This window comes from Elephantulus edwardii, unplaced genomic scaffold, assembly GCF_000299155.1.
Source record: "Elephantulus edwardii isolate Elephantulus edwardi_28Jun2011 unplaced genomic scaffold, EleEdw1.0 scaffold00056, whole genome shotgun sequence".
Classification (NCBI taxonomy): Eukaryota; Metazoa; Chordata; class Mammalia; order Macroscelidea; family Macroscelididae; genus Elephantulus; species Elephantulus edwardii.
Window position 1 is genome coordinate 18563109 of NW_006399806.1, and position 8930 is coordinate 18572038.

At 46.3% G+C, this 8930-nt stretch overlaps 1 pseudogene; it reads left to right on the top strand.

Annotated features, from left to right (window-relative positions):
• The first annotated feature begins 832 nt into the window (after positions 1 to 832).
• On the top strand, positions 833 to 2103 carry LOC102870666 (annotated as a pseudogene).
• Positions 2104 to 8930: the final 6827 nt, after the last annotated feature.

An 8930-nucleotide genomic window follows, 5' to 3' on the forward strand; every position in this document is an offset into this window, starting at 1 on the left:
ATAGATAGATGGGCTGATTTCTGGATTTTCAATTCTATTCCACTGATCTATGTGTCTGTCATTATACCAGTACCACACTGTCTTGACCACCACGGCAGTGTAGTAGGAGATGCCTCCTACTTTGTTCCTCTTTTTAAGGCGTGCTTTGCTTACCCAGGGCCATTTTTTTCCATTCCAAATGAAATTGGAGATTGCCTTTTCCATCTCGTCAAAGAATGGAATTGGTGTTTGTATTGGGATTGCATTGAACATGTAAATTGCCTTTGGTAGTGTTGTCATTTTCACAATATAGAGTCTTCCTATTCATGAGCAAGGTATATTCTTCCATTTCTTCAGGTCTCTTTTGTTTCTTGTAGTAATGATTTGTAATTTTCTTTGAATAGATCCTTTGTGCTTCTGGTTAGACTTATTCCCAAACTATTTAATCTTGTGATTACCTGTTGTTTGAACTACGAAACACATCTTTCGATTTCTTGATTGCTGTTTCAATGGACATAAGATAAAATCATTGACAACTTTAGTAATCCCTCCATCTATCAAGATGTTGCCTCTTGGTCCAGTTGTAAGAATTTTCATGTTCAAATGTAATACTTAAGGAGGCAATTATAATTTCATTAACCTCTATAATGAGACCTGCTTGAGTCAAGAGCCTGTAAATCTTCTTTCTGCTTTAGGATTCTTTGAAATTGAGGCCATATTAACACCTATCTTGGCTCCTTATCCTTAAGCCCCAAAGCTCAGCAATCAGCCTCTTAAAGAAGAAGCTCTTTGATTCTGCAGTTTTGCAGCAGCTGTGTAAGACAGGAAGAATTGACCTCGCTCTACCGCCATCATGAACTCCGCGAAGAACCCACGCTGTGAGATCATGACCTCCCGCCCAAGTATGGAGGAGTTTGAGGATTTCAACAAGCACATCGCCACCATGGAATCCCAAGGGGCACACCGAGCGAGCCTGGCCAAGGTCATTCCACCCAAGGAGTGGAGAGCCAGACAGTCCTACGACGACGTAGGGGACAAACGGGTCCCTGTTTGCAGAGGACACTGCCCACTGGAACCTGGCCAAGCTAGGGACGGTGCAGGACTTGCTGGAGCACGAGTGCGGGCTGCTCATCCAGGGCGTCAACACCCCCTACCTGTACTTCGGCATGTGGAAGAGCACGTTCGCCTGGCACACGGAGGACATGGACCTGTACAGCATCAACTACCTGCACCTGGGGGCGCCCAAGACGTGGTACGTGGTGCCCCCGGAGCACGGGCGCCGCCTGGAGCTGCTGGCCGACCAGCTCTTGGCTGACAGCCGGCGCGACTGCAAGGCCTTCCTGCGCCACAAGGAGGCGCTCATCTCGCCCGGCGTGCTCAGGCGCCATGGCGTCCCCGTGCAGCGCATCACCCAGGAGGCTGGCGAGTTCATGGTCACCTTCCCGTACGGCTACCACGCGGGCTTCAACCACGGCTTCAACTGCGCCGAGGCCATCAACTTCGCCAGCCCGCGCTGGGTGGACTACGGCAAAGTGGCGTCTCGCTGCAGCTGCGGCCAGCCCGCGGTCACCTTCCCCATGCCCTTCGTGCATCCTGCAGCCCGAGCGCTACGAGCTGTGGAAGCGGGGGCACGACCGGCCCAAGCTGGACCACGCGGCGCCCCCGGCGCCCAGCAGCCCGCGCCTCACGGCCTGGAGGGAGGCCTGCGCCTCCCGGGGCGCCGCGCGGGGGTCGTGGGGCCACTTCCCGCCCCGCCGCCTCTCTGACATCCCTGGGCCTCTGGCCTCTGCCAAGGCTCCCCATCCCTGCAGCAGGAGACCCTTCAGGGCCCGTGGCCTGGTAGGAAAGAATCACGCCTTGGCCATCACCACGCAGCCCAGAAACCTGCCCGGAATCGGCCACCTACTCCGGATCCACCCATCCGCTCCAAGCCTCATGCAGCACAAGTACCGCTCCCTCAGTGTCGCCCTCATCCTCATCCATCTCAAGAAAAAGAGGCCTCACACTACACCAAAGCCCATCGTCCTCCTGCTTGCAAACCGAGTGCTTTGCACACGTAAATTCTGTACCCTGGAGCCCGGGCCTCCGGATTCCTGCTCAAGCTGCTCCAGGGCGCTCTTGTGACTACTCTTCAACTCCTGAGGCCCCTGCTAGATCCTGAGAATCCACTGCACCCTGGCCTGTGACCAATGTCACCACCCCCACCACCCCCACCCATAGCATTCCAGCATATCCCCAGAGCTTTATTGTTCCCAGGGTTACTGCTGGCCTGAAAATAATGTCCAGACTTCTTGGAATTTCCTCCAAGTCATCGTCAGGGACCTCTTTCATGTCTCAGAGATCCTGCTCCCCAGCTGATTCTACATAGTGAACTGCACCCTGAGTCCTCCTCACACAATGTGTCAACCGCGGTGAATGCGCTCGAGTTCCACAGCGCAAGTCTATTGAAAATGCTGCCAGACACAGTGTGAATGTCCCCCTCTCCCTGTTGCCTCACCAATCAGTTGCCTAACTTCCCACCAGAGCCTTCAGTTTGAAGCTGGAGCTCCCAATCGTGGACAACCTGTGTCTTACCACAAGAGGCCCTTTCCCAGGCTAATGCATGCTTTCTCCAAGGTCATGAAAGTACCTCCTCACTTACCCTGATGGTAGGATGTGATATTTTCTCCTGGGAAATCTCAGGCCATTGCAAGGTCACTTATGTGGGCCTCTGCGACTGCCAACACCCTGCTTGCTTCTCAAGTCATGATCATGAAATCCCCTGCCCTAGGATGCCTCTCAATTTTGCTGGACAGTGTTTCTGACACACGGCCATCCTCAGGGTTAATGACTAGAACAGATCCAAAGGGTTTCCCTGGGGGAAGCCGACTTCCAGGTCTTCCTTCTGTGGCTCTTCTGGGTAGATTCAAACCTTGAAGTTGAGTGGAAACTGTGTGTGCCACCCAAGTGCCAATAGGCCTCTGTCCCCACAATCTTCTGGGCCACCACTGGATGATGTGGAACGTCTGAATGATGCTCTCATTCCTGAACCTTTCTGCCTGCCCATCAGTAGAATGTGCACAAGTGCAGCCCAGGACCTTCTCACAGCCCTGGAGCTCTTACTGCCCTGTGTCCACCCTACCCCACGCCCCAGCCATCCACCTCTTGTTCTGCCATACCTTGATCCAGGCTTCTCACTGCTCCTGTAGAAACTAGACCTCTAGGACCAGCTCACTCGGTGAACCAATTCGGGTATAAGGAGTATTTTGTAACGTTATCCATGCTTACCTTATCCAGTGCATTCTTTTTTTTTTTAGTAAAAGGCAAAAGATTTATTTGATCTGAAGAGAAACAAGAGCATTCTTGTGTTGTCTTTCTACATCATTCTTATTGTGTATCAGCAAATAAAATCCTTAAGGCATGTCTTTTTTTGCTGGCAAAAATGGACTGCTACTTGCAGAAAGCTGAAACAGGATCCATATCTCACATCATACAAAAAAAAAAACAACTCAAGGTGGATCCAAGACCTGGGAGTAAGCTTAAAACCATAAAGTTCAAAAGAGACAAACTGGGAATAAGTTTAGAAGGCTTAGCGTATGATGTAAAGAGACTGCCAAATACAGCCAGAAATGCACAATCTGAAGAGGATAAAGTTGATGAATGGGATTCTAAAGATTAAATCTCTGTTCTCATCAAAAACTTTTTCCAACAGGATGTAAAGAAGGCCTACCAACTGGGAACAAAGATTTTTGGCAATACCATTTTGGATAATCTCATAACAAAATTTACAGAATACTCTTGGGCTTCCAAAAGAAAAAGACTGATAACTCAGTTACAAAATGGGCAAAAAACAAAGAAAGACTTTTCACAGAGGAAGACATGCAGGTGACCAACAGATACATGAAGAAATGTTCCAAATCACTGGCAATAAGAGATGCAAATCAAAACCATAATGAGATACCATCTCACCTCAATAGCTGTGGCAAAGTTTAGTAGGGCAGCAAACAATAAATGTTGGAGAGGTAGGAACTCTCAAACACTGTTGTGATTGTAAAATGGTGCAACCACTTTGGGAGACAGTTTGGTGTTTCCTAAAAAAGTTGAACATAGAAACTCCATATGACCCAGATATTCCACTACTAGGAATTTCCACCCAAGGAAATTAGAACTGAGACACAAATGGAGATTTGTACACCAATGTTCATAACAGCGTTATTCACCATCAAAAGAACATGGAAACAGCACAAATGTCCAACTACATCCGAATGTACTGAGAAATTGTGGTATACTCACACAACTGAATACTAAGCAGCACTCAGGAGAAAGAATTTTGAGAAATACTACATATTTGAGAGATGCTAGAGAGCATTATGCCAAGTGAACTACCACAGTTTCATAAGCACAAATACTGCATAAGACTATTGTTGTAAAGATAGGGTAACTAGTAAAATGTGTGGGAATTCAAGGGGGTGAGGAGTAATTCAAGGAGGAGCGAGAATAGGTAAGGGTGAAACCACAGGGCTGCAGAGTTTGGTGGGTAAAGGGAGGGGGGAAGCAAATGGGAAGGATCTGAGCAAAAATATAGGATAATGATGGGCAAGGTCCAATAGTGATTAATTTTACAAAACATAATGCATGAGAATGAGTATTATGAAACACAATGTAAAAGAAGAACAGTGCGAGACAATGCATATAAGCTTTGTAAATCGATTAAAAACCCCCAAAAACCATGTCTTCAAAATTGTAATTTCAGCAAAGAGTTGTGAAACAATGACTCCTCAGTGATCCAGAGACTAGAAGAATTAGATCGTGTCCAGCTGCTACCAGTGACTGTCTCCAATTATTCCCACAGTGATAGTCACTGGGTCCAACCAATTTCCTTGATGACCATCCTCTCTTTCCCTGAGCCTCTAGATTTCCCAACATTATGGCTTTACCCTACAGGTTGCCTCTCCTTCTACTGTGCCCAAAGAAATTTCATCTTCCTTGCTTCAGAGCACCTTGGTTGCATTTCCTCCAAGACAGATTTCTTTGTTCTTTGTCCAGGCGACCAGGGAAGAGTCTTTTGCAGACTCATTGGCAATGCCACAGTTCAGATCCATTGCTTCCTCTTTGATCTTCTCTGCTCAGTCTCCAACTTCCCAATGCACATGAAGCCACTGAAAACATTGGTGGCTCTTAGCTTATTTGGATTTTGGCAATGAATGCTTATTAATAAGCATATTACCGTATGTCCCATGTTGAACAATTAAGTATCAAAGACGTGTTTGGGACCCAATTTGCTGTCAAGGACCTAACTCTTAAAAGTGTCAAAGAGTAGGGAACCTTGCCTTCTTGCCTAGTGGCAAGAAGCTACACTGCAATCCCAGAGATGTGTGGTTTGAATCCACCAGATGCTCTGCTGAAGGAGGGACAATCTCCTCTTGTACGAGTCAGATCTGATTTGACGGTGCATGCACAAAAAGCAATAATTTTTTTAAAAAAGTGCTAAAGAACAAAAATGCCGGTTGACAGGCTAAGGTGCCCTGACCCAAACCACGGCATTTTCAATTGTTTCGTAGGCAGAAGAGGAGCTCATGCCTCTCAATCATTATGGTTTTGTTCAAGGCTTCAGTGTCACTAAAAGTGCCTGGTGGGAAAAGAACTGTGTCTGGAAAGAAGAGCAGCCACTGGGGTGCTCCTCTGAGGCCAAGAGAATGGAATGTCTCCTTTGGGTTAGACCTATTTTCAAGAAGGGCCAGTCCTTAGAAAAAGCCACCCTGCTAGATGAACCAAGCAAGGGTCATTGAGAGAAAGGAAGCCCGTCAAGGAGATAGACTGACCCTCATGCTCATCCTCATCATTACCCCCACTATCATCCTAACTTTAACCTGAGGGAACAGGAACTCTATTCTAACTAATGCTAACCCTAGCCATAACTTTAACACTAACCATCACATTCACCCTCACTTTAACCCTCACACTCATGCTGACACTCGATTAAACTCTAACTCTGACCTTCACCCTAGCTGGTACCATTATTACCCTAATGCTAAGAATAACCGAGGTTTGTTGGATGAATGTTTTTGCTTATAGAAGGCAGCAGGTAAGACTCCTCCTATAAAATGCTAGGAGTCTCACCACTTGTAGTGGCTCACCTTAAAGTAATCCTTTCTACTCTATTGGTTGGCACAATTTCATTGACATCTGTCATGGCTGGGAAATGGTCCCAGTGGCCCTGAGGTCACAACTTGTGCTTTGTCAGTTGTCCTGTAGCCCTTATCTCCCTGGTATTAGGAGATACTAGATCATGTGAACCTTTTCAACCTGTAAATGGAACAGATTATCCAGGAGGCTGGGCTCTATGAGGAGAAATGTGGCATCGGGATTGGTGGAAGATCTATCAACAATCTGCATTATGCAGATGGCACAACCCTGCCTGCTGAAACTGAGGACCTGAAGCGCTTGCTGCCGAGGGTCAAGGACTGCAGCCTCCAATATGGATTGAGACTCAATGTAAAGAAGACAAAGATTCTCACCACTCACTGGACCAATTGGCAGCATCAGGATGGATGGTGAAGAGAGATTGTTCACAGCTTTAGTTTGCTTGGCTCCACGATCAACACTCTTGGCACCAGTATCCAGATAATTAAAAGACGTATGCCATGGGAAAGTCTGCTGTTAGGGACCTCTCCAAAGTACTGAAGAGCAATGGTGTCTCTCAGGAGACTAAGGTGTGTCTCATACAGGTCATGGTCTTTGCAATCATTTGTTATGCATCAGAGAGTTGGACAATGACTAAGGAGGATAGAAGAATTGATGATGCCTTTGAGCTGTGGTGTTGGAAAAGAGTATTGAATGTACCATGGACTGCAAGGAAAACAGATTCATCCTGGAAAGGGTTAAACCAGGTGGCTCCTTGAAGGCAAGGATTCTGAGGCTTCGTCTGACATACTTGGGACATGTTGTAAGGAGGTACCGGTCCTTGAAGAGGGACATCATGCTTGGTAGGTGGAGGGACAGTGCAGGAGGGGAAGGCCCTCTATGAGGTGGATTGATTCAGTGACTGGGGTAATTGGGATGGGTGTGTCAGAGACAGTGCAAATGGCACAGGACAGAGTTTAGGGCTGTTGTACATAGAGTCGCTATGAGTTGCAAGTGACTCAACAGCACATAACAACAGATCATGTGATCACTTGCATCCATCACTCAGTGGACAGGAACTTTCCTAGAGGTGTAGCCATCCCTTATATAAGCTTCAGACTTTAGGGCTAGGCTCACTGGCTTTTGCTCCACCTGGCTGGCTTTGGGTTGACCATCTGTCCTCCTATACTTGGGACTTGAATCACAAGGATCCAGATTTCTTGGGTGCTATGTCCTGGGACTAAGGAACTTGTCTTTCAATCAATCTAGGATTGCTCAGTCTCCTCTGAACCTAGTAGGAGTCAAGAGAAACCTGATCATAGAATATAGCTATGAAATCTATGCCTTCTTCCTGGACTCAGAAAACAAGCTGTTTAATCATGACCTTCCAGCCAAGCAAGGAAGAAATTTCATTGCTGCCATGGAATTCCATAGCACACACCGAGTAGGGCTAATTGAAATATTCAGCCCAAGAAGTGGAGACTTAGACAGATTGAGATGAAACCCTTATAGACTGTGGATTTGATGAACCTTTTTTTGTCTTTCTAGGGTCTAGAGTCCTGAAGACTCTCCTAATGGGTGAAGAAGGGGTCTGCCTTCTTAGGGGTGATGATAAAGCCCTTCTCCAAATGAGGGGAGGACTTGAAGTGGCTTGAGGAGCTAGAGGCCATGGTGAGGATGAATGCTGCTTGTTTGGTGGTTGTGTCTGGGCCTCACAGTCCCCTTAGTTTGAGGAAGACCCTTTCCTATGTTTAGATGATAATGTCTTGGTAACTGAGGCAGAGGATGGACAACTCTATGCTTTGGCCATGGAGACGGTGATATTAGGAGACAGAATGGGAGAAGCTGTTGTTCTCTCTAGTGGTTGAGGAGGCGGGTATCTCCTCTGTATGGAAGGAAAATATCTTCATGGGGAAAGTGAGCGTGGATGTGGAGGAGATGGAGTCTTCTGCCATGGTGATGGTGGTGCTATTTCCCTGAGGAAGAGAAGCAGGACAAGAGACAAGAGAATGCTGCCTTCTGGTTGGTGGTGGGGAAGGACTTATCCTAAGAGATTTCTTTCTGATGCTTCTGTGGTGATGGAGAGGCACTTTAGGAAGAAAAAGGTATCCATCATCTTTTTTTACCTTATTCTTCACAAGAGACCTCTTGGGTCACTCATCTTCTGAGAAGGAAGAATCAGAATCAGACGGACATTGCTGGTTCTGTCAATTGTATTAGTGTCTCTGTTGCACAGAATCTACTGCTTCCATTTTGCCCCCATTATCGTCTTCCAATTAAAATAACTCTTCTTTTATAGGTTTCAGTGCTGGTGAAGGGGACACTCTTATTTTTTTCTCTGTAGCTTTATGCTTTGTCCCTTTATCTGAAGTTTTTCCTGCAGACAAATATTACTTTTTCTGGTATGGATTTGACTACTGGGGTATTAGAGAATGACTTTTTAGGGATGGAGTTGCTGGAGGTGACTGTCAGATCTGTTATCTTGAAGGTCTTGCTGAATGCAGTAATCTATGAGTTTTTCAAGGAGAACTGAATCCTTTTGGGTGGCTTTGGATCCTTTTGGGTAGACTGGGAATGAGATGGGTATGAGGAGCTACTACTATCAGGCAAGGATGCAGTTATGAGTTCTGTGACAGGGAGATTGAGAATGACTATACTTTCTCCATTCCTGATAGAAGTTAGTCTTCCAGAAGGAGATCTGGATTTTCATTTTCTAGGGCTCCAAGATCTCTCCCTTTTTTCTTCAGCTATTTCCTTTTTCTTATCTTTCTTCATCTTGCTTTTTCATCTATGACAACTCTTCTTGTTCAATTTGTTTCTATTTTAGTCCTTTCCTTAATTTTAAAAAT